This window comes from Pinus tabuliformis, chromosome 9 (assembly GCF_031772625.1).
Source record: "Pinus tabuliformis cultivar Carrire ecotype Pingquan chromosome 9, CPIR1, whole genome shotgun sequence".
NCBI classification, from domain to species: domain Eukaryota; kingdom Viridiplantae; phylum Streptophyta; class Pinopsida; order Pinales; family Pinaceae; genus Pinus; species Pinus tabuliformis.
The window spans coordinates 151,238,495-151,263,414 of record NC_142307.1 but is presented as its reverse complement, the minus strand read 5'-3'; the positions used below and the strand labels follow the sequence as shown (position 1 = coordinate 151,263,414).

Here is a 24,920-nt window from a genome sequence, read left to right as displayed (position 1 = left end):
AAATATAAACTTATTTTAGTAATTTCTACTTCATTTATGTAATATATGAGGGAAGAGGCTCATAACTTAGGAGAACCAGGTTGTCCTTCCCTACAATACTACTTTCATGAAGATAAATCTAAGAGCACTAATTAACAATGGTTTATGATGCAGAAGATGTAAAAGAAGAGGCTCCTAACTAAGGAGGTCCAGATTGTCCTCCTTCACAATCCTACTATATCACAATCACCATTACTTCAAACCAGAAATGCATAAATAACTTCAAATAAGAAAAGGAGAATGAAATTCACTTTTAGTTCAAGATCAAATAGAAGGGGAATTTAACTTTAATTCCTGTGTGTTCCTTCATATGTATATTAGAATTAAACCAATATTCATTAACAATCATCACACATCTAAATACATTTGAAACAAAAACTAGTCTATGAAAACTATGAAAATTGAACCAAGAAGTGTACTTAGCTTGGTGTGGGGGCCCTCCACCCTTGCCTTGCACACTTGAAGAAATCTCAGCTACAACAACTTCAGTAGATCAACCAAGCATGAACAACAAATTGGAATGAAAACAAGTTCTTCAAATTAGCTCCCAACTCCAATTATACAAAAGTTACATACAAATTCCATTACAAAAGCCATCAAAGTCTTGGCTTTAAATAGAGGTTTAATGAACAAACTGATCTATATTATCTCTAACACTCATATCTACTCATATCCACCTATCTAAGTCGAACTCATCCAATTCGTCCCAAGAAATATGGTCAATCCCATAAAATCTCAAAACTGCCCCATTTCCTAGGGATTTTCTGGTGACTAGTCATGTTTGACCAGCCTTGACCGGGCCTAATAAAGCTTGTTCTGGCCGAACCAAGGGGAGTTAGCTTAGTCCTAGTTCCCAAGCTATCCATCCATGCATCAAACTCGAGCCCAAGTGTCCCGCAAACATGTCATCCACATAGCTATTAAGGGAATTTCCGATTCAGTCCAAAATTGTACTTGAAACTCAATTTTCATAAAAAATTCTAGAAATTGCAAAATTAAAATTAAACACATGAATATGCATAAAATACATCAAAATGAGATGGAAATGATGGAAAATGGATGGAAAATATAAGAATTAGGTAAGTTTCCCTAAGCAAAAATAGACCAAAACTGAGGGCCAATTTTTATCTAACCACGTGGAAACATAGTCCAAGGAAGAGAAACCTCGACTTGGTTAAGCGTTTACCGTTCAATGAATGACGGTAGATTTTTCCGTATGGCCTCCACATCCTTATATATAACACAATAACCAGCCCTGGAGTGTCATAATAGATCAATAGTGGCTATTCTTCTTTAGTTATTTCATATTGTTCTCAAAGTCCATATAAATTAGATTCTCTCTCATAGATAGTGTTCATTATTATATTGCGATCATGGCCGCTGTAAATGCATCAGTAATGGCGATGAATGGAGCATCGCTCCTGCAACGGAGGCCAGCAGAAAGGTCAACAACCAACAGGCAGCTTCGAGTAAAATACGTGGCAGGGGTTAGTAATTCTGTCGCTGTTTCCGTATCCACGAATAGAAGGTTTTATGTTATTCTATAAGGTTTTATGTTATTGTATATATAACTTAATTTGGGTCATGTGGATCCACAGCTGGAGTCAAGGCGATCAACTTCTACCCCTCCTGAGACGGTAAGCGATTATGCAAGCGCCAATTTTTACATTAACATGCACATGCACTCCACTGAACTGAATTGAATTGACATAAATAATAATGCAGGTGGGCACAAACTTTAAGGACGTGTTCGCTTTCAGTGGGCCAGCCCCAGAAACCATAAATGGGAGACTCGCCATGCTCGGATTCGTCTCAGCTGTCGGGGTGGAGATATCGAGCGGGAAAGACCTCACCGCCCAACTGGCCAGCGGAGGAGTTCCACTATTTATTGGAAGCGCGCTTCTCTTCACGCTTGCTTCTCTGATACCCATGTTCAAGGGAGTGTCCAAAGAGAGCAAATCACAGGAAATTATGTCTTCTGGGGCAGAGATGTTGAATGGGCGTTTTGCCATGATTGGCCTCGTTGCGCTGGCCTTGACTGAATACCTCAAGGGAGGTCCTCTCATCTCATGATCATCATCAGCTCTGTACCAAACTTCATACCCCTCTTAGCGTAGGTTGTAATCGAACCCAACTTGTATTCACTCTGCTATCACGAGATGGCACTGTAACAAATTGTTTTGGCAGTTTGTGATATATTTGACAAGTTCATTCACAATCAATCATATAAATATATTTCTGATCAGTACATCTTTGGCAGAAACTCTGATCTAACTTGGAAGGATAAAAACAAGCATAGGGATCAGTAACACAAACAAACTTTTATTCATTTGGTACTAGTAAATTTATAAATTCCGTACTAACTAATATTAATAATTATTCCAAAAATACTAGTAATTATTCCAAAAGTGCAGCGAAAGAACTAGAATTTTTTAAATTGCAAAAATTGTATTAGTACATATATGTCGTATGTTATATGTATTTACATATTTAAATTTAAATAGATATTATAAAAAATAATATTTTAGTTTTATAAATTTTTATTATACATCAAGTTGTACATATTTATATATAGTTATTTAATATATTTCTCTCTATATATATTTAGATTATATATATATATATATATATATATATATATATATATATATATATATTAGTTTTGATATATTTTTAACAAAATACTAAAATCATAGAATAACCAATGTTAAAAACAATCATTTAAACTCAATTAAAATGAATGGATTAAAAAATCTATGGTTTATATTATATTATTAATTAATATTATTTTCTAAAAACTAAATAAAATCTACTTATAGTGTATTCTAATTTATATATGAATGAAATGTGGTGATATTTTAATTTCATATATAATCCCAATTAAAAAACAAATTTGATACATCATTCATAAAATACCCAAAGTAAAACATAAAAGCATAGTGTGCAAAATTTAAGGAATAAAAAAAGCCAATAAATTACCCCTACCAAATTTTTTTTTTTTTAACTAGAATAGTACACATAAAAGAGAATCAAATATGCTTAAAATCATGGACCTTGGTTGAACAAATGTACTTGTATTAGTGCTTGTAATTTCCATGTCAAATGGCTAGGCATTTGTGTATAATTTTTTTAGTTTGTCACGAGTTGTTGTACTCTTGGAAAATGGTAAGCTTTACAGATCAATTAGATGGCCACACAATTTAGTTATGGGCTTATATGCTAGTCCCATAGGGATGCACTGCAAGACTTGAAAAGCCTCTTTTATGGTTATTTTTATCCCTGTAATCGATGGCTATGTTAGCAAGTACGGGCATTGAAACTTGAGAGTGATTTGGGTGAGAAAATGCCATTCAAAGTAGATATGAATTTGTAGTTGGGCGGGACTCTCATGTTCTTGTTAGGGATATAATTAAAACTACATTAATTCATTATAAATTTTTGTAAAGAGCTCAAATCCATTAAAATCAAGCGAGTGAAGGTCTCAGAGGCTTTAGAACCCTTGAGGCCACTCTGTTTCATCACCCATACGTAAGATATTTTGCAATTACTTGTTGAAATTTTTTCCATTTGATGATGGTAAACATTGTGGAGTTACAAGAGACTTGATTCAAGCTAATGAATGATAATTTTGGATTAAGTTAAGACCTAGTGCATTTGTGATTCCCATGCCTAGATAACTAACAGGTGCATTAAGCATTTGGATAATTAACAAAAACAAATTCATGCAGGCTGCTGGTGCCTTTTCTTGTGATTTCCATCTCTATTGTTTATGATTCCCATCCCTGGATAAACAATTGGCAGTTTATTTATTACTCCCTCAATAAATAATAAATATGAGTTCCATCCATAACTCGTGTTTTCGATATCCCATGCCTTAATATTCCTATCATTAGTGGTGCATTTGTAATTTCCATTTCTAGGTTTTACAACCTCCTTGCAACTGAATAGTTTTGTTACGTGGAAGGAAGCCTCATTTTGAAGACACTCAGGGTTAGAAAAAACAAATGAAGTTGTATAGGTTTAAAGAAAAATATGCTTTAATTCATAGGTCTAAAGAAAATAAATTGTTCCAAATTGTTGTGACCACTTAGGCCATACCCAAATTCATAACTATTAAATAGACATCATCATTATAAGTTGTATACACCAGCACTCAAGCTTAGGCACATATTGAACCTCCACTTCTCCATGAGGAAACCCTAATCTCTATGTGTGCATTATCAGGCATTTTAACTTCATAGACCTGTTAGCTCTAGAAATATGTATGTTTACTAACACCTATGAGTTCTAGTGTAACACCTATGAGTTCTAGTGTAACATAAATCATGATCCCAAAAATTGGTATCAGATACAAGTTCCTTTAGGAATAACTTTACCACTAAAAGGTAAATTGATAGGGCATCTTGGCTAAACCAGAAAGTCAGGATGCTTATTCAAGTAAGATACCAGTACTTGATGGTACAAATTATGTATTTTGGAAAGTCAGTATGGAAGCCTATCGCATGTCCCTAGGTGTAGATGTTTGGAGTTTTGTATTAGTTGATTATATTGTCCGAGAAACCCCTCCTACAAATGAAAATGATAAAAATGTTTATGGGAACAATGAAAAGGCAAAGAGTGCAATTCTCTTTGGCCTTAATCAATATGACCTTGTAAAAGTAATTCAATGTAAGTCAACTAAGGAAGTATGCTACAAGCTCTAGAATAGTTATAAAGGAGATGAGAAAGTTAAGCAAGCCAAACCTCAAGCGATTAGAATGAGGTTTGAGAGCTTAAAAATGAATAAGGAGTAAAATATACCAGAATATTTTCTTAGATTAATGAGGTAGAAAATATTATTAGAGGATTTGGAGAACAACTCATGAATGAAGTAGTTTTCTAGAATGTATTTATATCTCTTCCTATGAGATTCAGTTCTAGGATCTCATCTACATAAGAGATATCAAACTTAAAGTATCTTTTAATGAAGGTGCTACATGGAACTCTCACTTCCTATGAGATGAGAATAGAAAAAGAGAAGTTTGAGCAAAAGGAGGTAGAATTTAAACCCTCAATGAAGAATAAGGAACACAAATATCACCAAGAATGTTCCAAGTATGAATTTGATCAAGAGTTTGCTTAGTTGGCTAGAAAGCTAAAACATGGTTTAGGAAAGTATAAGGGACATCTACCCCTACCAAAAATTATTTTTTTTAACTAGAATAGTACACATAAAAGAGAATAAAATATGCTTAAAATCATGGACCTTGGTTGAACAAATGTACTTGTATTAGTGCCTGTAATTTCCATGTCAAATGGCTAGGCATTTGTGTATAATTTTTTTCGTTTGTCATGAATTGTTGTACTCCTGGAAAATGGTAAGCTTTACAGATCAATTATATGGCCACACAATTTAGTTATGGGCTTTTATGCTAGTCCCATAGGGATGCACTGCAAGACTTGACAAGCCTCTTTTATGGTTATTTTTATCCCTGTAATCGATGGCTATGTTAGCAAGTACGGGCATTGAAAGTTGAGAGTGATTCGGGTGAGAAGATGCCATTCAAAGTAAATATGAATTTATAGTTGGGCGGGACTCTCATGTTCTTGTTAGGGACATAATTAAAACTACTTTAATTCATTATAAATTTTTGTAAATAGCTCAAATCCATTAAAATCAAGTGAGTGAAGGTCTCAGAGGCTTTAGAACCCTTGAGGCCACTCTGTTTCATCACTCATACGTTAGAGTTTTTGCAATCACTTGTTGAAATTTTTTCCATTTGATGATGGTAAACATTGTGGAGTTACAAGAGACTTGATTCAAGCTAATGAATGATAATTTTGGATTAAGTTAAGACCTAGTGCATTTGTGATTCCCATGCCTAGATAACTAACAGGTGCATTAAGCATTTGGATAATTAACAAAAACAAATTCATGCAGGCTGTTGGTGCATTTTCTTGTGATTTCCATCTCTATTGCTTATAATTCCCATCCCTGGATAAACAATTGGCAGTTTTTGTATTACTCCCTCAATAAGTAATAAATATGAGTTCCATCCATAACTCGTGTTTTCGATATCCCATGCCCTAATATTCCTATCATTAGTGGTGCATTTGTAATTTCGATTTCTAGGTTTTACAACCTCCTTGCAACTGAATAGTTTTGTTACATGGAAGGAAGCCTCATTTCAAAGACACTCAAGGTTAGAAAAAACAAATGAAGTTGTATAGGTTTAAAGAAAAATATGCTTTAACTCATAGGTCTAAAGAAAATAAATTGTTCCAAATTGCTGTGACCACTCAGGCCATACCCAAGTTCATAACTATTAAATAGACATCATCATTATAAGTTGTATACACCAGAACTCAAGCTTAGGCACATATTGAACCTCCACTTCTCCATGAGGAAACCCTAATCTCTTATCTGAATTTGAAACTACTTGTAAATGGTTTGCAAGCTATTCAATTCAGATATATACATGTTTAAAAGATGTCCATGTCTTACAGGAAGAAAACAAATGAAATTTTCAGCTGTTCATGACCATTTTAAGTATAGCAGATTCATTTTCTTTTACTGTTTAACACACTAAAACGAATTTGTTCTGCAAAATAAATCAAACACAGATGCAAAAGAAGTTGATGAAGCAGTTCACCCGTCCTGGGCTACGTCTACTGGGTCCAAGGCTCCCAAATGAGCATGTCCTTGTTTTAATTAAATACTCAAATTGAATATACAGCTGAATAGAAGCATCTACAGGTGGAATAGATGGTAAAAACGGATTCATAACACTTGAATCCTTCAGGATTGACTACTGGTTCACCTCCAATGGATACCTGCAACCCTATACAGTCTTCACAACACTGGGCCCTAGTGGCTCCTAGGACTTTCACGGCTCCAAAACCTCTGCAAATGACCTCAAATGGCTGTAAGGCATAAACCAATGGCTTCAGAAGGTCGAAATACCCAAAATAAAAAAAAAAAATCGTCCAAAACCGCCCTTTCCTAGCCAAAGTTATGGCCCATTAAAGATTCCCTCTAGTTTAGCCTAAAAAAACTCCAGTTAACTTTAGTTGGAGCCAGTTAGGCCCGCCAAGTATGGCGGGTCCACCCAAATTTGGTGCTCTTCCAAAATTTCCGCCAACTTGACTGCAGTTATAATAAATGCATATGAACGGTTGGCAGTTTACCTCGGATTTTGTGCCCGTCGGTTAAGGGTTTGGCCCATGGTTTTGTGCTGTGGTCACATGGTATGGGGGCTGGCCCCTTTCATTTCCCACCCAAACCAAATTTAAACTTTATAGATAATTTCCACCACACATATAACAATGGTGACCCCTGTGGTGTGTTGGTATGGCGTTGAAATGTTACAAGACAGGTTTTGGGTTCAAACCACAAGTCGACCAAAAACTTTTAAAGGCATATGCTTATACCGTTGATGACATCACCCAGGGCCACGTGGTGCCCTCCGGGCCTGCCATGTGGTAGCTTCTAATTTACTGCCCAAAAGAAATACTCCCTAGAATATTCCAAGGAATATTCTGTGGAATATTCTTTTTTAATTTTTTTGAAAAATTCAAAAATTTCAATGTTACTGAGAAATTCTTCTTTTTGCCATAACTTTCTCATACAGCGACCGCTTTTCGAACCGTTTGCGGTGCCAGAATTAGGAGGATGAGCACTTTCCAGTTCTTCAACTTTCAACTAGTTTTGAGCATTTTAAATTTTGAACATTTTACGACACTTAGGACATGAGCACCTGATCACGCCTCCCCATTGGGAAGCTTTTGGACCCAAAAAGCCTTCAACTACCTGTTAAAGAGGTGAGGGTACAACTCCCTCACTCTGTCCACCTGCATCCACTTTGCCTTGTTCGGTTTGCTGCCTTTGAAACCAACCCGAACATAATCTACACTGCCCCTCCTTGAAGTGTGTGTCCTTCTATCAAGGATTGTATCTTCTTTCAGCTCATCTAAGAATTCTGGCGAGAAATCTTCTATAGATGGCAGCTGAACAGCACTTTCATGATCAACAATCAAAGGAGGTTCATACAAACGTAAGTTCTCCACATTGACAACAGAATACATTTGCATGTAGGAAGGCAAATCTAATTGAAAAGCATTATTTCCAACCTTCTTGAGGATTTTGAATGGACCATAACGAATAGGCTTCAGCTTTTTACCTTCTTCTTGCATCCTTTCCTTACTAATGTACAGCCATACCTCATCCCCTTCTTGAAACTTGTGATCGACTCTATGCTTGTCGTGTCTTTCCTTCTACTTGCCTTGACTCTTCTCAAGCTGTTCTTGAATTTGCTAATGTATTTGCTGAATTATTTCAATGAATGAATGAGCTTTGTCAATATCATTATGTCCCTCAATGGCGACATATTTCTCAAGAATGAAATCAAGAGTTGATTTTGGCAAGTAACCAAAACAAGCTTCAAATGGTGAGGTGTTTGTGGAAGAGTACTTGGCACGGTTGTAAGCATGTTGTATGTAGTGCAAATGTTCATCCCAAAGCTTGGGATGCTTGTTGCAATATCCTCTCAAGAGGTGCACAATGGTTCTGTTCACAACTTCTATTTGTCCATCTGTTTGTGGATGGAAAGCAGTACTTTTCTTCAACTTTGTGTCCATCATCTCCCATAGGTTGGACCAAAAATTCCCCACAAATCTGGAATCCCTGTCACTAATAATGGAAGTAGGCAAACCAAAGTGAATCCATACATGATGAAAAAATAATTCAGCAGTTTGTTCAGCAGTTATAGTTTTCTTACAAGGCATAAGTATACACATTTTGTTGAAACGATCAACTACTACATATAAATAATCATGCTGCTTTCTAGATTTTGGCAAACCTCCTACAAAATCCATAGAAATGCTCTCCCATGGTCTAGAAGGTACTGGCAAAGGAGTATACAAACCAAGCTTCCTATTACTAGGCTTGCTTGTAGCACATAATGAACATCCTCTTATGAACCTTGAAACAAAATCTACCATGCGAGGCCAATAGCAATACCTCTGTAGATGTGCAACTGTTTTGCTTGCCCTAAAATGGCCAGCAATAAGAGAAGAATGAGCTTCTCTTATGACATTTATTCTCTCCCCCTATGGTATACACAACTTGCCCAAATGAAACAACAAATTGTTATGCATGTGATAGTCATTTTCCTCTACATGATTCCCTTTACTCAAGTTAGCATACACATCTTTAAAGTCATCATCAGATGCATATTGTTCTATGTAACTATCATGTACAATGGAATCATTCTTAAGTAAAGTAACAGCACCAATAGTAGGCCTTGAAAGCATATCAACAACCGTATTCAAAGTACCTTTCTTGTACCTTATTACCAAATGGAACTGTTGCAAGAAGCCCATCCATCTGAAGTGCCGTGATTGTTGTAACTTGCTTTGTGATTGCAAGTACTGTAAGGGCTAATGGTCAGTATGTATAACAGTTTCTTTGCCCATCAAATAGTGTTTCCACTTTTTGACTCTTTGTACCAATGCATACAACTCCTTATCACATGTAGGATAATTTACAACAACACCATTAAAAGTTTCAGAATGAAAAGCAATAGGCTTACCATGTTGTAGAAGAACTGCACCCATGGCATAATCACTAGCATCGGTTTGTATCTCAAATGGCTGTCTCAAATCTGGTAATGCAAGGACCGGAGCTGAACTAATCTTCTCTTTCAAAGATTCGAAAGCTTTTTGCTGCTTGCCTCCCCATTGGAAAGCATGATTCACACTTGTCACTGCATACATAGGAGTTGCTATAGAAGAGAAGTTAGAGATGAACTTCCTCCAATATTGAGCTGCACCCAAAAAACTTCTTACCTCTGTTTTGGATTTGGGAGTAGTCCAATTCACAACAGCCTCTATTTTAGTAAGATCAATTCTCAAAGCACCTCCTCCTACTATGTCCCAAATAAACCAAAGAAGTCTTTCCAAATTCACACTTTGACATTTTAAGAAATAACTAATTCTTCTTCAAAACATCAAGTACTTTCCTAACATGCATGACATGATCTTCTCTAGACGTGCTGAAAATTAAGATGTCATCTAAGTAGACAATAACGAAATCATCAAGAAAAGGACGCAATACATCATTGATTACCCGCATGAAAGTTGCAGGTGCATTGCACAAACCAAACGGCATCACAAGCCACTCAAAGAGTCCTTCTTTGGTTTTAAAGGTTGTCTTCCAAATGTCACTTTCTTCAATTCTTACTTGATGATATCCACTGCGCAAGTCTATCTTAGTGAAATATCGAGCATCTTTCAGCTGGTCTAGCAAATCATCTATCCTTGGGAGTGGGTAACGATTCTTTACTGTTATCTTGTTCAAGGCCTTGAAATCAACACACATACGCCAAGTGCCATCTTTCTTTCGAATCAGTACAAGCGGTGACCCACATGGCGAAGTACTTGGCCTTATGAAACCCTTGTCCAACAAGTCCTTGATTTGCTTCTTTATTTCAGCATTCTCCATAATAGATATGCGGTACATGCCTATGTTTGGAAGAGGACAATCTGGATGCAAATGGATTTCATGTTGAATCTCCCTCTTAGGAGGCAAACCTGTTGGCTCCTGAAATATCTCATGATATGCATCAACTACATCATATAGATCTGATTTAAGTTTTGGATCACAATTGTCAAATGACTCATGATTCACATCAACCTTGGGCTTAATCATAAGAAGAAAAAAATTCTTACTTGAATTGACTAGCCTTTTTACCTGTCGTGCATTCACCATCGCTATATTTGTCTTCTTGCGATGAGCTCTAACAATGAACTCCTTGCTTTCTTTGAAAAGATGATATTTGTTTTCATGGCGATGAAAGATAGCTTTCCTGTCAAACAAGTAAGGACTTCCCAAAATAATTCCTGCTATATCAAAAGGTACCACATCAAGTTCAACTATGTCAATAAAATGTGCAGTAATTGCAAAGCGCAATGTGCACTTTCCTGAAACTTGTAAATTTGCATCCTTGCAAATCCATCCAAGTGGATATGGCTTCGGATGTGGAACAGTCTCAAGTTTAAGCTACTTGACCAAGTCCTCTGATATAAGGTTTGCTTGTGACCCACTATCAAAAAGTGTGTCAATTTTAGTATGTTTTGAAATCACCCTCACATGAAACAATTCAATTCTTTCTTCCTCATTAGGAGCTTGTACATGATAGTTTGAGGTACTATGGCTAGCTTGAGTTTCAATTTCTTTTCCCTTCAAGTTTTTCAAACCCATAGCTGCAATTTTGGTTTCATCACCTGAATCATCCCCTAAATCAGCAGTTTTTTGTTTCCCTTTGGATTTGTTAGATTGAGGTCTTTTTTCAGGATGTAATTTCTAGCAGTTTTTCTCCTCATGGCCTGGTTTAGAACAATGTTTACAGATCATTTTCTCACTCTCCTGTTTGACAGATGCATTCTTTTTTCCCTTTCCCTTGGAGGTTTTCTCTTTGTTTTTCACCTTGGGGGGCTTGTTTCTACCCTCTTCAAATGTGTTTTTGCCCCTTGCCTCTAAATGTGTAGCTTGGACACAAACCTCATCCAAGCTAGTAGGGTTAAACATCAAGATGGTGTGTCTAAGGTAGCTATGCAAGCCACCAATGTATTTCAGAAAGGTTTCCTGGGTCTGTAAATCTACCCCTAATAAGAGAGCTCTTCTCCTGAATTCTTGGGTGTAGTCTTGGACACTCTAACCGTTAAGTTGTCTGAACTTTTGCCAGTTCATAATGGCTTTCTGCATGTGAGCAAGAGGATAAAACTGTTTTTTAATGGCTAACAGAAATTCAGGCCATGTTAAGGTAACCTTACCAAATTTCTTGATCTCCTCTTTAGTCTTGGCCTCCCACCAGACCAATGCTGCTCCATCCATTCTCAAAGAAGCCAACTGAATCTTTGTGGCATCATCATGCATATTCTGGATCCTCAAGTAAACTTCCAACTTCCTAATCCAGTTGTCAAGCTTTTCTGCATTCACTTCACCATTAAACATAGGTAATTCGAATTTTACATCAAGCTTCAAAAAAGGACCTTTTCCAGAGGATCTATGCTTATGCACAGAAGAAGAAGACGAGGATGAAGAGGAAGAAGGTGACGATGGGGGTGGTGGATCACCATTACCTCCATGTCCTTTCTTGGAATGATCATCATCCTTCTTACCTCCTGAAGAGCCCTCTCCTTCATGTGGATGTTTGGACCCTTCTCTAGCCAATTTCTCATTTCTTTCTTGGTACAATATCCTCACCATTTCAGTGAGGTCCAAGAAAGCCTTTCAGAAGACTCTTTCTTCTTCTTTTGGATCCATGTCTGCAGGAATTTCTCCTTCATGTGCAGACATTCTTGAAGCTTCTGCTGAGACTCTTAAGGGTGAAATTGAAGGTGGAGGTGATGGCTCTCTGGCCTTCCTTCATTGAGGATTCTCTCGTTCACTAGTCAACTGTCCTTCCCCTCTTAAGTTTCAACCTGGTAAACATCAATACTTACAAGACAGTTAGAAGATCTTTGCACAAAAACAATCAAAAGAGAACTACACCAGAGATTGACTGAAAGAGCATTTATCTACTTTGCAATTGTATAACAAGAGCATTTCGAAGGCTTCCTGGCTCGTTTCAGGCTCTGTCTATAGCTTATTTGACTGTTTTTGATATAAAGAAACAACAACATAGCTCTGATACCAACTTGATCTGAATTTGAAACTACTTGTAAATGGTTTGCAAGGTATTCAATTCAAATATATACATGCTTAAAAGATGTCCATGTCTTGCAGAAAGAAAACAAATGAAATTTTCACATGGTATGGGGGTTGGCCCCTTTCATTTCCCACCCAAACCAAATTTAAAATTTATAAATAATTTCCACCAAACATATAACAATGGTGACCCCTGTGGTGCGTTGGTATGGCGTTGAAATGTTACAAGACAGGTCGTGGATTCAAACCATAAGTCGACCAAAAACTTTTAAACGCATATGCTTATACCGTTGCTTACGTCACCCAGGGCCACGTGGTGCCCTCCGGGCCTGCCACGTGGCAGCTTTTGATTCGCTGCCCAAAAGGAATATTCCAAGGAATATTCTGTGGAATATTCTTTTTCTATTTTTTTTGAAAAATTCAAAAATTTCAATGTTACTGAGAAATTCTTCTTTTTGCCATAACTTTCTCATACAGTGACCGTTTTTCAAACCGTTTGTGGCACTGGAATCATGAGGATGAGCACTTTTCAGTCGTTCAACTTTGAACTAGTTCTAAGCATTTTAAATTTTGAGCATTTTACGACACTTAGGACATGAGACCTTATCATGCCTCCCCATTAGGAAGCTTTTGGACCCAAAAAGCCTTCAACTACCTATTAAAGAGGTGAGGGTACAGCTCCCTCACTCTATCCACCTCCATCCACTTTGCCTTGTTCAGTTTGCTGCCTTTGAAACCAACCCGAACATAATCTACACTGCCCCTCCTTGAAGTGTGTGTCCTTTTGTCAAGGATTGTATCTTCTTTCAGCTCATCTAAGAATTCTGGTGAGAAATCTTCTATAGATGGCAGTTGAATAACACTTTCATGATCAGCAATCAAAGGAGGTTCATACAAACGTAAGTTCTCCACATTGACAACAGAATACATTTGCATGTAGGAAGGCAAATCTAATTGAAAAGCATTATTTCCAACCTTCTTGAGGATTTTGAATGGACCATAACGAATAGGCTTCAGCTTTTTACCTTCTCCTTGCATCCTTTCCTTACTAATGTACAGCCATACCTCATCCCCTTCTTGAAACTTGTGATCGACTCTATGCTTGTCGTGTCTTTCCTTGTACTTGCCTTGACTCTTCTCAAGTTGTTCTTGAATTTGCTGATGTATTTGCTGAATTCTTTCAATGAATGAATGAGCTTTGTCAATATCATTATGTCCCTCAATATCGACATCTTTCTCAAGAATGAAATCAAGAGGTGATTTTGGCAAGTAACCAAAACAAGATTCAAATGGTGAGGTGTTTGTGGAAGAGTGCTTGGCACAGTTGTAAGCATCCTGTATGTAGTGCAAATGTTCATCCCAAAGCTTGGGATGCTTGCTGCAATATCCTCTCAAGAGGTGCACAATGGTTTTGTTCACAACTTCTGTTTGTCCATCTGTTTGCGGATGGAAAGCAGTACTTTTCTTCAACTTTGTGTCCATCATCTCCCATAGGTTGGACCAAAAATTCCACACAAATCTGGAATCCCTGTCACTAATAATGGAAGTAGGCAAGCCAAAGTGAATCCATACATGATGAAAAAATAATTCAGTAGTTTGTTCAGCAGTTATAGTTTTCTTACAAGGCATAAGTATACACATTTTGCTGAAACGATCAACTACTACATATAAATAATCATGTTGCTTTCTAGATTTTGGCAAACCTCCTACAAAATCCATAGAAATTCTCTCCCATGGTCTAGAAGGTACCGGAAAAGGAGTATACAAACCAAGCTTCCCATTACTAGGCTTGCTTGTAGCACATAATGAACATCCTCTTATGAACCTTGAAACAGAATCTACCATGCGAGGCCAATAACAATACCTCTGTAGATGTGCAACTGTTTTGCTTACCCCAAAATGGCCAGCAATAAGAGAAGAATGAGCTTCTCTTATGAAATTTGTTCTCTCCCCCTGTGGTATACACAACTTGCCCAAATGAAACAGCAAATTCCTATGCTTGTGATAGTCATTTTCCTCTACATGATTCCCTTTACTCAAGTTAGCATACACATCTTTAAAGTCATCATCAAATGCATATTGTTTTATGTAACTGTCATGTACAATGGAATCATTCTTAAGTAAAGTAACAGCACCAATAATAGGCCTTGAAAGCATATTAGCAACCTTATTCAAAGTACGTTTCTTGTACCTTATTACAAAATGGAACTGTTGCAAGAAGCCCATCGATCTGAAGTGTCATGACTGTTGTAACTTGCTTTGTGATTGCAAGTACTGTAAGGGCTGATGGTCGGTATGTATAATAGTTTCTTTTCCCATCAAATAGTGTTTCCACTTTTTGACGCTTTGTACCAATGCATACAACTCCTTATCATATGTAGGATAATTTACAACAACACCATGAAAAGTTTCAAAATGAAAAGCAATAGGCTTACCATGCTGTAGAAGAACTGCACCCATGGCATAATCACTAGCATCAGTTTGTATCTCAAATGGTTGTCTCAAATCTGGTAATGCAAAGACCGGAGCTGAACTAATCTTCTCTTTCAAAGATTCGAAAGCTTTTTGTTGCTTGCCTCCCCATTGGAAAGCATGCTTCACACTTGTCACTGCATGCATAGGAGCTGATATAGAGGAGAAGTTAGAGATGAACTTCCTCCAATATTGAGCTGCACCAAAAAAACTTCTTACCTCTGTTATGGATTTGGGAGTGGGCCAATTCACAATAGCCTCTATTTTAGCAGGATCAAATCTCAAAGCACCTCCTCCTACTATGTGTCCCAAATAAACCAAAGAAGTCTTTCCAAATTCACACTTTGACATTTTAAGAAATAACTGTTTCTTCTTCAAACCATCAAGTACTGTCCTAACATGCATGACATCATCTTCTCTAGACTTGCTGAAAATTAAGATGTCATCTAAGTAAACAATAATGAAATCATTAAGAAAAGGATGCAAGACATCATCCATTACCCGCATGAAAGTTGCAGGTGCATTGCACAAACCAAACGACATCACAAGCCACTCAAAGAGTCCTTGTTTGGTTTTAAAGGCTGTCTTCCAAATGTCACTTTCTTCAATTATTACTTGATGATATCCACTGCGCAAGTCTAACTTAGTGAAATATCGAGCATCTTTCAGCTGATCTAGCAAATCATCTATCCTTGGGAGTGGGTAACGATTCTTTACCGTTATCTTGTTCAAGGCCCTGAAATCAACACACATACGCCAAGTGCCATCTTTCTTTGGAATCATTATAATCAGTGACCCACATGGTGAAGTACTTGGCCTTATGAAACCCTTGTCCAAAAAGTCCTTGATTTGCTTCTTTATTTCATCATTCTCCATAATAGACATGTGGTACATGCCTATGTTTGGAAGAGGACAATCTGGATGCAAATGGATTTCATGTTGAATCTCCCTCTTAGGAGGCAAACCTGTTGGCTCCTGAAACATCTCATGATATGAATCAACTACATCATATAGATCTGATTTAAGTTTTGGATCACAATTGTCAAATGACTCATGATTCACATCAACCTTGGGCTTAATCATAAGAAGAACAAAATTCTTACTTGAATTGACCAGCCTTTTTACCTGTCCTGCATTCACCATCGCTATATTTGTCTTCTTGCGATGAGCTCTAACAATGAACTCCTTGCCATCTTTGAAAAGATGATATTTGTTTTCATGGCGATGAAAGATAGCTTTCCTGTCAAACAAGTAAGAACTTCCCAAAACAATTCCTGCTATATCAAAAGGTACCAAATGAAGTTCAACTGTTGAAATAAAATGTGCAGTAATTGCAAAGTGCAAAGTGCACTTTCTTGAAACTTGTAAATTTGCATCCTTGCAAATCCATCCAAGTGGATATGGCTTCAGATGTGGAACGGTCTCAAGTTTAAGCTGCTTGACCAAGTCGTCTGATATAAGGCTTGCTTGTGACCCACTATCAAAAAGTGTGTCAATTTTAGTATGTTTTTAAATCACCCTCACATGAAACGATTCAATTCTTTCTTCCTCATTAGGAGCTTGTACATGACAGTTTGAGGTACTAGTGCTGGCTTGAGTTTCAATTTCTTTTCCCTTCAAGTTTTCAAACCCATGGCTGCAATTTTTGTTTCATCGCCTGAATCATCCCCTAAATCCTGTGGTGTAGATGTAGTAGCAGCAGTTTTCTGTTTCCCTTTGGATTTGTTAGATTGAGGTCTTTTTTCAGGATGTAATTTCCAACATTTTTCTCCTCATGGCCTGGTTTAGAACAGTGTTTACAGATCACTTTCTCACTCTCCTATTTGACAGATGCATTCTTTTTTCCCTTTCCGTTGGAGGTTTTCGCTTTGTTTTTCCCCTTGGGGGTTTGTTTCTACCCTCTTCAAATGTGTTTTTTCCCCTTGCCTCTAAATGTGTAGCTTGGACACAAACCTCATCCAGGCTAGTAGGGTTAAACATCAAGATGGTGTGTCTAAGGTAGCTATGCAAGCCACCAATGTATTTCAGCAAGGTTTCCTGGGTCTATAAATCTACCCCTAACAAGAGAGCTCTTCTCCTGAATTCTTGGGTGTAGTCTTGGACACTCTGACTGTTAAGTTGTCTGAAATTTTGCCAGTTCATAATGGATTTCTGCATGTGAGCAAGAGGATAAAACTGTTTTTTAATGGCTAACAGAAATTCAGACCATGTTAAGGTAACCTTACCAAATTTCTTGATCTCCTCTTTATTCTTGGCCTCCCACCAGACCAATGCTGCTCCATCCATTCTCAAAGAAGCTAACTGAATCTTTGTGGCATCATCATGCATATTCTGGATCCTCAAGTAAACTTCCAACTTCCTAATCCAGTTGTCAAGCTTTTCTGCATTCACTTCACCATTAAACATAGGTAATTCGAATTTTACATCAAGCTTCAAAAAGGACTTTTTCCAGAGGATTTATGCTTATGCACAGAAGAAGAAGACGAGGATGAAGAGGAAGAAGGTGACAATGGGGGTGGTGGATCACCATTACCTCCATTTCCTTTCTTGGAATGATCATCATCCTTCTTACCTCCTGAAGAGCTGTAGAGCCTCTACTTTACACCTTATCATCCATCATTACCTACTGTTTTCATCACTTTCCTCTCTCTTTTGCCTCATTTTCCACCCAGATCATTACATTAGTTGTCATTAAACATGATCAAGTGAGCTTTGCTAATGGGTGATTGTTTTGTTTAGTTTTTGACATATTTGCAGAGATTCCGCAGCCATTCAGCGATTCCGCAGCCATCTGATGATTCCGCAACCATTTTGTTGATCTCAAGGTTCCACGTGCTATTTTGCAGAACGAGCCACATGGGCATGTTGGAATATATGTGCTCGAGGTTCCTGTGCCATCAGTTCAGCCAACCATGTCATCTGTACCTCCGGTCAAAGGGGGTCAAGTTACGGTCAAATAAAGGCAGCTTAACATTGATGCGTAAGCTGTTTGGTCACGTCGGTGGAAAAGATGACTTGTCCGTGTTTTGTAAGCCGTGGGGAACATGATCCAACGCTGGATTCATTGCCCATAACGACCAGGACCTCCAGCTCGACCATGAAGCATATGACGTGTTCACTGCACCTTTAATACACATGATATTCAGTTTATTTTCTGTTTTATGCTTTACGCATTAGGCCATCTTGCAGATGCCTATAAATACTTGCGTCTACGTACGCTTATGTTAACTTTTTAGCTGCTGTAGTTTATGAACTTGTGAGAATTTTAGCACCTTTCTGAACTCTGTTTTTATAGAGCTGTTCCAGCACTTTTGACTATGTATTTTTGCATATGAAGTAATGGAAACAGTGCTGTTTTGAAGTTTTAAAGCATCTGAGTTTTCTGTGGGTTGTATGGATGGAGGGCCCCCGTTCATGACTGCCCTTGTATAAGTATTTCATGTTTATACTTCTGCAATTTCTTTATTTCACATACAACATTTCCTTTTCTTGAGTTATGTACAGCTTGATTTCTTTTCATTGCTGCAGCCTTTATTTTCACTGATCAGATTTGCTTCTTTGCAGGTTTTAACCCGGGATTGAGTGTGTTGTATTTGCTTTAATATCTAATGGTAGTTGCAGTTGTCTTATTCGTAATGCTGCCCTTTTTGCTCTGTTTTCTAGATTAGTTTTTAGCTTAGTTTTACAAGTTGGATGCTAACTAATTTATGTTCTCTTTATCATGAATGGTTTATCTTTCAGAGAACAGAACACTAATTAATTGCAGCTTGTTTTTAAGTAGTCTTGGCTTGTGTCACTAATACTTTTTCCACTTGTTACACATAATCACATATGTAGGAAGCAGTATGATGGAAAAGGCTTGGTAGTGTTATAATTTGTCATTTAGAGTTTTTATCAATTCTTGGATTTGTCTTCAGCTACTTCCTAATCGTGTTTTACACAGTACTATGTGGTAGAAGCAGGGAGTTAGGAAGAGATAACCGTTATCATCAGTCCTTGAAGTGATTTTCTTATTTCTTTTATTTGCAGCAATATGAGTAGAGACTAATGCCATTAGAACGTGGTCATTTGCTTTCAAGTCATTTTAAGTTATTCATTTCTTTCAAGTTCTTTTCCTTTACAAATTCAGCAAGTAATTAGAAATCACCAATCACACACTTTCACTCATCTAGAACTAACTTTTCACACACTTGCACTCATTTGTCTATAATCATCACTCCATCTTAGGAAGATAAGTTAACCATAAACAACACCCCAAACGACAAAAGCTCTAAGAGGTTGCTTAAGTACATATAGTACACCTTCACTTCATCAGCTTACAAGCCCCGGGTTGACAATTAATGACATCAATTTAGGAACACTAAATTGACTAAACATTTTGGCGTCGTTGCCGGGGAAGTGAAATTAAGTAGCCATACTTAGAGAAAAAAAAAACATAAAAATTTCAAGGAAAGAGGTTAATAACCTATCCAAGTATGCTCTCCTCTTGCACTTCAAAGTGATCTGGAGGATCAGAAAGGAGAAGGTTATTGATTTAGTAGTTTCTTGAGTATGCTCTCTTCTTGCACCTAGAGTGAATTGCAAGATCAGAAAAAGAACTATTAACTTGACTTGAAGAAAAAATAAAAAATGACATGCATAGAGCTAGAGATTCTAGAGGAAGGTTTTTAGCTAGAGCTCGAAGTTCAATTTTTAGAAGTCCATCTGCTTCAAGGGATAGACAAGAGACACCCCCCTTATCTCCAACCGAAACTCCTAGTCCTAGAATTCCTGGAATTCAAGAGCCAAGAGTTGACTCTCCTACACCTTCTATTGAGTTTGAACCAGGAAGAGACTCTTCTCTTTATCCTACAGGAAGACCAATTGTAATTGAGGAATTGGAATCATCTGAAGAAGAAGGAGAAATCTCTTCTCATTCACCTTTTGTAGAGGAACCAGAAGATTTTGAAATCCCTAGGAGAATCATCATGGCAGAGGAAGAAGGAGGAGGTAGAGGTAGAGGTAGAGGAGGAAGAGGAAATAACAATAACAATAATGGAGGTAGAGGTCCCATTGGAGGAGGAAATAGAAATGGGGATAATTCATTTGGGTTTCCCATTGTTAATGAGGATTCCCGAGCCACTATGAAGAACATATCACCATCTGTCCTCCCTAACTTCCATGGGTTAAGGACTGAGGACCCTGAAACATTCTTATTCGAGTTTGAAGTGGTGTGTTGAACTTATGACTACCTGGATGACTCTCAGAAACTCAAGTTGTTCCCTTCAACACTGAAGGATCAAGCCTTGAAATGGTTCATGGGGTTACTCACTCAATCCATTAGAACTTGGGATGAGATGAAACAGACATTTTTGGACAGGTATTTAGACTATTTCATGCCTACTAATCACAAGGACGAGGTTTTTAAAATGATACAAAAAGAAGATGAGAGTCTAGAAGATTTACTTGAAAGGTTTCAATATAACTTGAAAAGAGAAAAAATGAATACCTTGGATGAAGAGACCTTAAAAGCCCTCTTATTAAAGGCCATTAGGGATGAATGGATAGACATCTTAAACATGATGGGAAAAGGGGATATTTCTCAACTTTCTCTCAGTGACATAGCAGAACTTTGTATCCATCTCTCAAGGGGCAAATCAAAAACTCAAAAAGGGCCTAGAGATCCTTCTCTCCTTAGGGCAAATAAATCTGCAACAGGATCACTGAGTAGGGCTGAAATCGGCAGTATGCTTGATGAATTTAAAACTGACATCTTGGGGAGTCTTAGTGAACAACTTGATACCCTTAAGATTCACAATAAACAAAAAGCAGAAGCTGAGGCGTTGGCTATCTTTTGCCCGAAATGTAGAAAGAAACATGCTTTAAGGGAATGTCCCTTAGATGCACACGTTGTAGAAACATGTGTAATTTGCTCAGAAACTCATGAGACCAAGGATTGTCCTTCAATTCCTGGCCTCAAAGCAGTCTTTCAAGAGGATCCAGATACACTTGAATCTCTCTGTTTTATTGCAAGGAGACCTTGGCAAGGACAACAGAATCAAGGGTTTAACAACTCTATGAATTCTCAATCCCAACCAAATTGGAATCCTTGGCAACAACCTTGGCCTCAACCTCAAAATGCTTTCCAAGCATGGATGCAAAGCATGCAAAATCCTTATGGGAGATTTGCTCAATTCTATCAATATCCTCTATCATTTCAGAATCAGCAAGCCCCACAACTTCCAAATCAAGGTCAACAATTATCATTGCCATACCCTCAACAACAACAACCTCCTCCACAAAATCAAAAGTCTCAACTCTCGCTTCAATCCCAGCAGAAGTAAAATCAACTTCCCTCTCAGCCATTACCAAATCCAAATAATAGGAACCCTCAAAATGCTTACATGATGGAAGGTCAACCATTCCCTACCTATATGGTTGTTCCTCTCAATGAAGTACAACTCAGATCAGGTAGAATCCTAGATCAACCTTCCACAAGTGTTCAACAACCAAGCATTTCTGAGGAAGAATCTCTCAAAGTCAATAAAGGTTCTGAAGTATCACTTCAAACCCAAAATATCCAAAAAGAAAAAGAATCAACCTCTACAACTCCCATAGTTGAGCAACCTACACCTTTAGCTACACCTCCCTTTCCTGAAAGATTGCAAATTGACAAAGGGGTGGAAAAGCAGATATGGGTGCCTGACTATAACTTCCTAGATGAATTGAAGAATGTATGTATCAAGATCCCCTTGTTACATGACATTAAGGAAATTCCCATTCTAGCGAAGACAATAAAGGAGTTGAGTTTGAAGAAAACAGTAAAAAAAACCAGAGATACTAAAAGGATACATCTAGTTGGAAAAATTGCAGACATAATGATGGGTAAGATTACCATGCAAAAATATGTAGATCCCGGTAGCCCTATTGTCAAAACTCATATTAATGGGGTTGAAATCCCAAATACTCTGATTGACTTAGGGGCCGCGATCAACATCATGAGTAGACAAACCATGGATCAGTTAAAGCTTCCTAATCTTCTCTTTACACCTACTTTGCTGCAACTTGCAGATAGATCAATCATTAAACCTGATGGTGTATTGGAAGATATTCCAGTCTCTCTAGATTCTTGGGAGTATCCAGTTTATTTTATGATTTTAACTCCCAAGAACAATCTAGGAGGACATCCTCTTATCTTAGGAAGACCTTGGCTGGCCACAGCTGATGCTTTCATAAGCTGTAGGTCTGGGGACATGTATATCTCAGATGGTAATTCCACCAAGAAATTTAACTTGTATCCTCCAGCAAAGGCTATAACAGAAATAGGAGAAGATGAATGGGTAGAGGATGAAGATACTATACAACCAGTTCTAACCATCTCTGAGATCAGTGAGGATAGTCAAATTCTAAATACATTAGAAAATTTTGAATTATCTTTAGAATATGACTCTGAACATTTTCAGATAGATGCAGACATTGAATATCTCTCCTCTAGACAAATGTCTCTCTTCTCAATGGAAGAGTTTGGTAGTTCTACAGTTGAAATCCTTCCAGGAAAAACATTAAACATTAACAAAAACTTGGGAAGACCACAACAAGAAGAATTAACTAAACTGTTGCAAAAACATTCCACTGCTTTTGCATGGGAATACACTGACATGAAAGGAATCGATCCTAAGACTTGTATTCATCACATCTACATTGAAGAGAATAGCAGACCTATTAGGCAACCACAAAGAAGGATGAATCCAAACCTTAGGGAAATCGTGAAAGAAGAACTCCAGAAATTGCTCAAGGTAAACTTCATTTACCCCATTTCAGATAGCCAATGGGTTTCTCCCTTGGTTATAGTGCCCAAAAAGAATGGTAAATGGAGAGTTTGCATTGATTATCGAGAATTGAACAAGGCAACCTTAAAGGATCATTTTCCTCTACCTTTTATTGATCAGGTATTAGACACTTTAGCAGGTAAAAAGTATTTCTCATTCTTGGATGGTTTTAGTGGGTACAATCAAATTCAGGTAGCACCTGAAGATCAAGACAAAACCACATTTACTTGTCCTTGGGGAACTTTTGCCTACCGAGTACTCCCTTTTGGATTGTGCAATGCACCTGCTACATTTCAAAGGGCTGTATTAGGAATCTTTTCAGATCTGATTCATGATTGTGTAGAGGTATACATGGACGATTTCACAGTTTATGGTAATACATTTGAAGAAGCTTTGGAAAATTTGGAAAAAGTACTGATAAGATGTAAGGAAACAAATCTTTCTTTAAGTCATGAAAAGTGTTTTATGATGTTTACTGAAGGGATTGTTTTAGGACATCATATTTCAGGAGATGGAATTAAGGTTGATAAATCCAAAGTTGAAGTCATCTCTAAGTTACCTGTTCCAAATTGCCAGAAGGATGTTAGAAGTTTTCTTGGGTTTACTGGGTATTACAGAAGATTTATTGAAAACTTCACTAGGATAGCATCTCCTCTTTTCAAATTGCTTACCAAAGACTGTGAGTTTAAATGGGATCCTGAGTGTCAATCTGCCTTTGAAGCTTTAAAGTCTAGAATATCTGAAGCACCCATCTTAAGGGGACCAAATTGGAAACTCCCTTTCCACATCTCTACTGATGCTTCAGATACAGCTCTAGGAGCTGTTTTGGGACAAAAGGATTTGATCCCTTATGCCATTTATTACACAAGTAAGAATTTGACTCCTACGGAGTTAAATTATACTGTTACAGAAAAAGAGTTCTTAGGTGTGGTACATGCAATCAACAAGTTTAGACATTACATAACCGGCTATGAAACCTTTGTCCATACTGATCACTCTGCCATAAGATATTTAATGAACAAACCTGTCACCAATGGTAGAGTTACAAGATGGCTTTTACTCTTGCAAGAATTCAACATCACTGTGTTAGATAGACCTGGAAAGCAAAACACAGTAGCTGATTTCTTGTCTAGAATCCAAAACACTAATGAAGATTCTCCAGTAGAAGATAAGTTTCCAGATGAATACTTGTTTGCAGTGACTACCAAGACTCCTTGGTATGCAGATTTGGCTAATTATCTAGTTACAGGGAAGCTACCTCTACACTTATTTCCTAATGAGAAAAGGAAAATCATTCGGGAGAGTTCACATTATTCTTGGATTTCTAATGAATTGTTCAAAATAGGGCCAGATTGTATAATCAGAAGGTGTGTTCGGGAAGATGAAATGCCTGACATCCTTAAGGCATGTCATGATGAACCATGCGGCGGGCACTTTGCGGACAAGAGGACAACCAATAAAATCCTTTCTCTAGGATATTATTGGCCTTCTCTCTTTAAAGATGCAAAGCAGTATGTTAAAAGGTGTGACAACTGCCAAAGAGTTGGGAAACCAACTCCTTCAAATGAAATGCCTCTACAGCCTCAGGTATGCATCGAACCCTTTGAGAAATGGGCTCTAGATTTCGTTGGACCAATTAATCCACCATCAAAGCAAAAGAAGTATATACTGGTTTGTACTGATTATGTTACTAAGTGGGTAGAAGCAAAAGCATTGCCTTCTGCCACTGAAAATTTAGTTGTTCAATTTCTTTTTGAGGATATTTTCACTCGTTTTGGTGTCCCAAGGGAAATTGTGACAGATCAAGGCAGCCATTTTACATCTAAATTGATGGAGAAGCTGATGGAGGAATATAAGATCAAGCACAGAACATCTACTCCCTACCATCCACAATCCAATGGTCAAGTGGAATC

At 37.5% G+C, this 24,920-nt stretch overlaps 1 pseudogene; it reads left to right on the top strand.

The window, feature by feature from the left end:
• Positions 1–1,412: 1,412 nt before the first annotated feature.
• On the top strand, positions 1,413–2,278 carry LOC149147576 (early light-induced protein 1, chloroplastic pseudogene; annotated as a pseudogene).
• Positions 2,279–24,920: the final 22,642 nt, after the last annotated feature.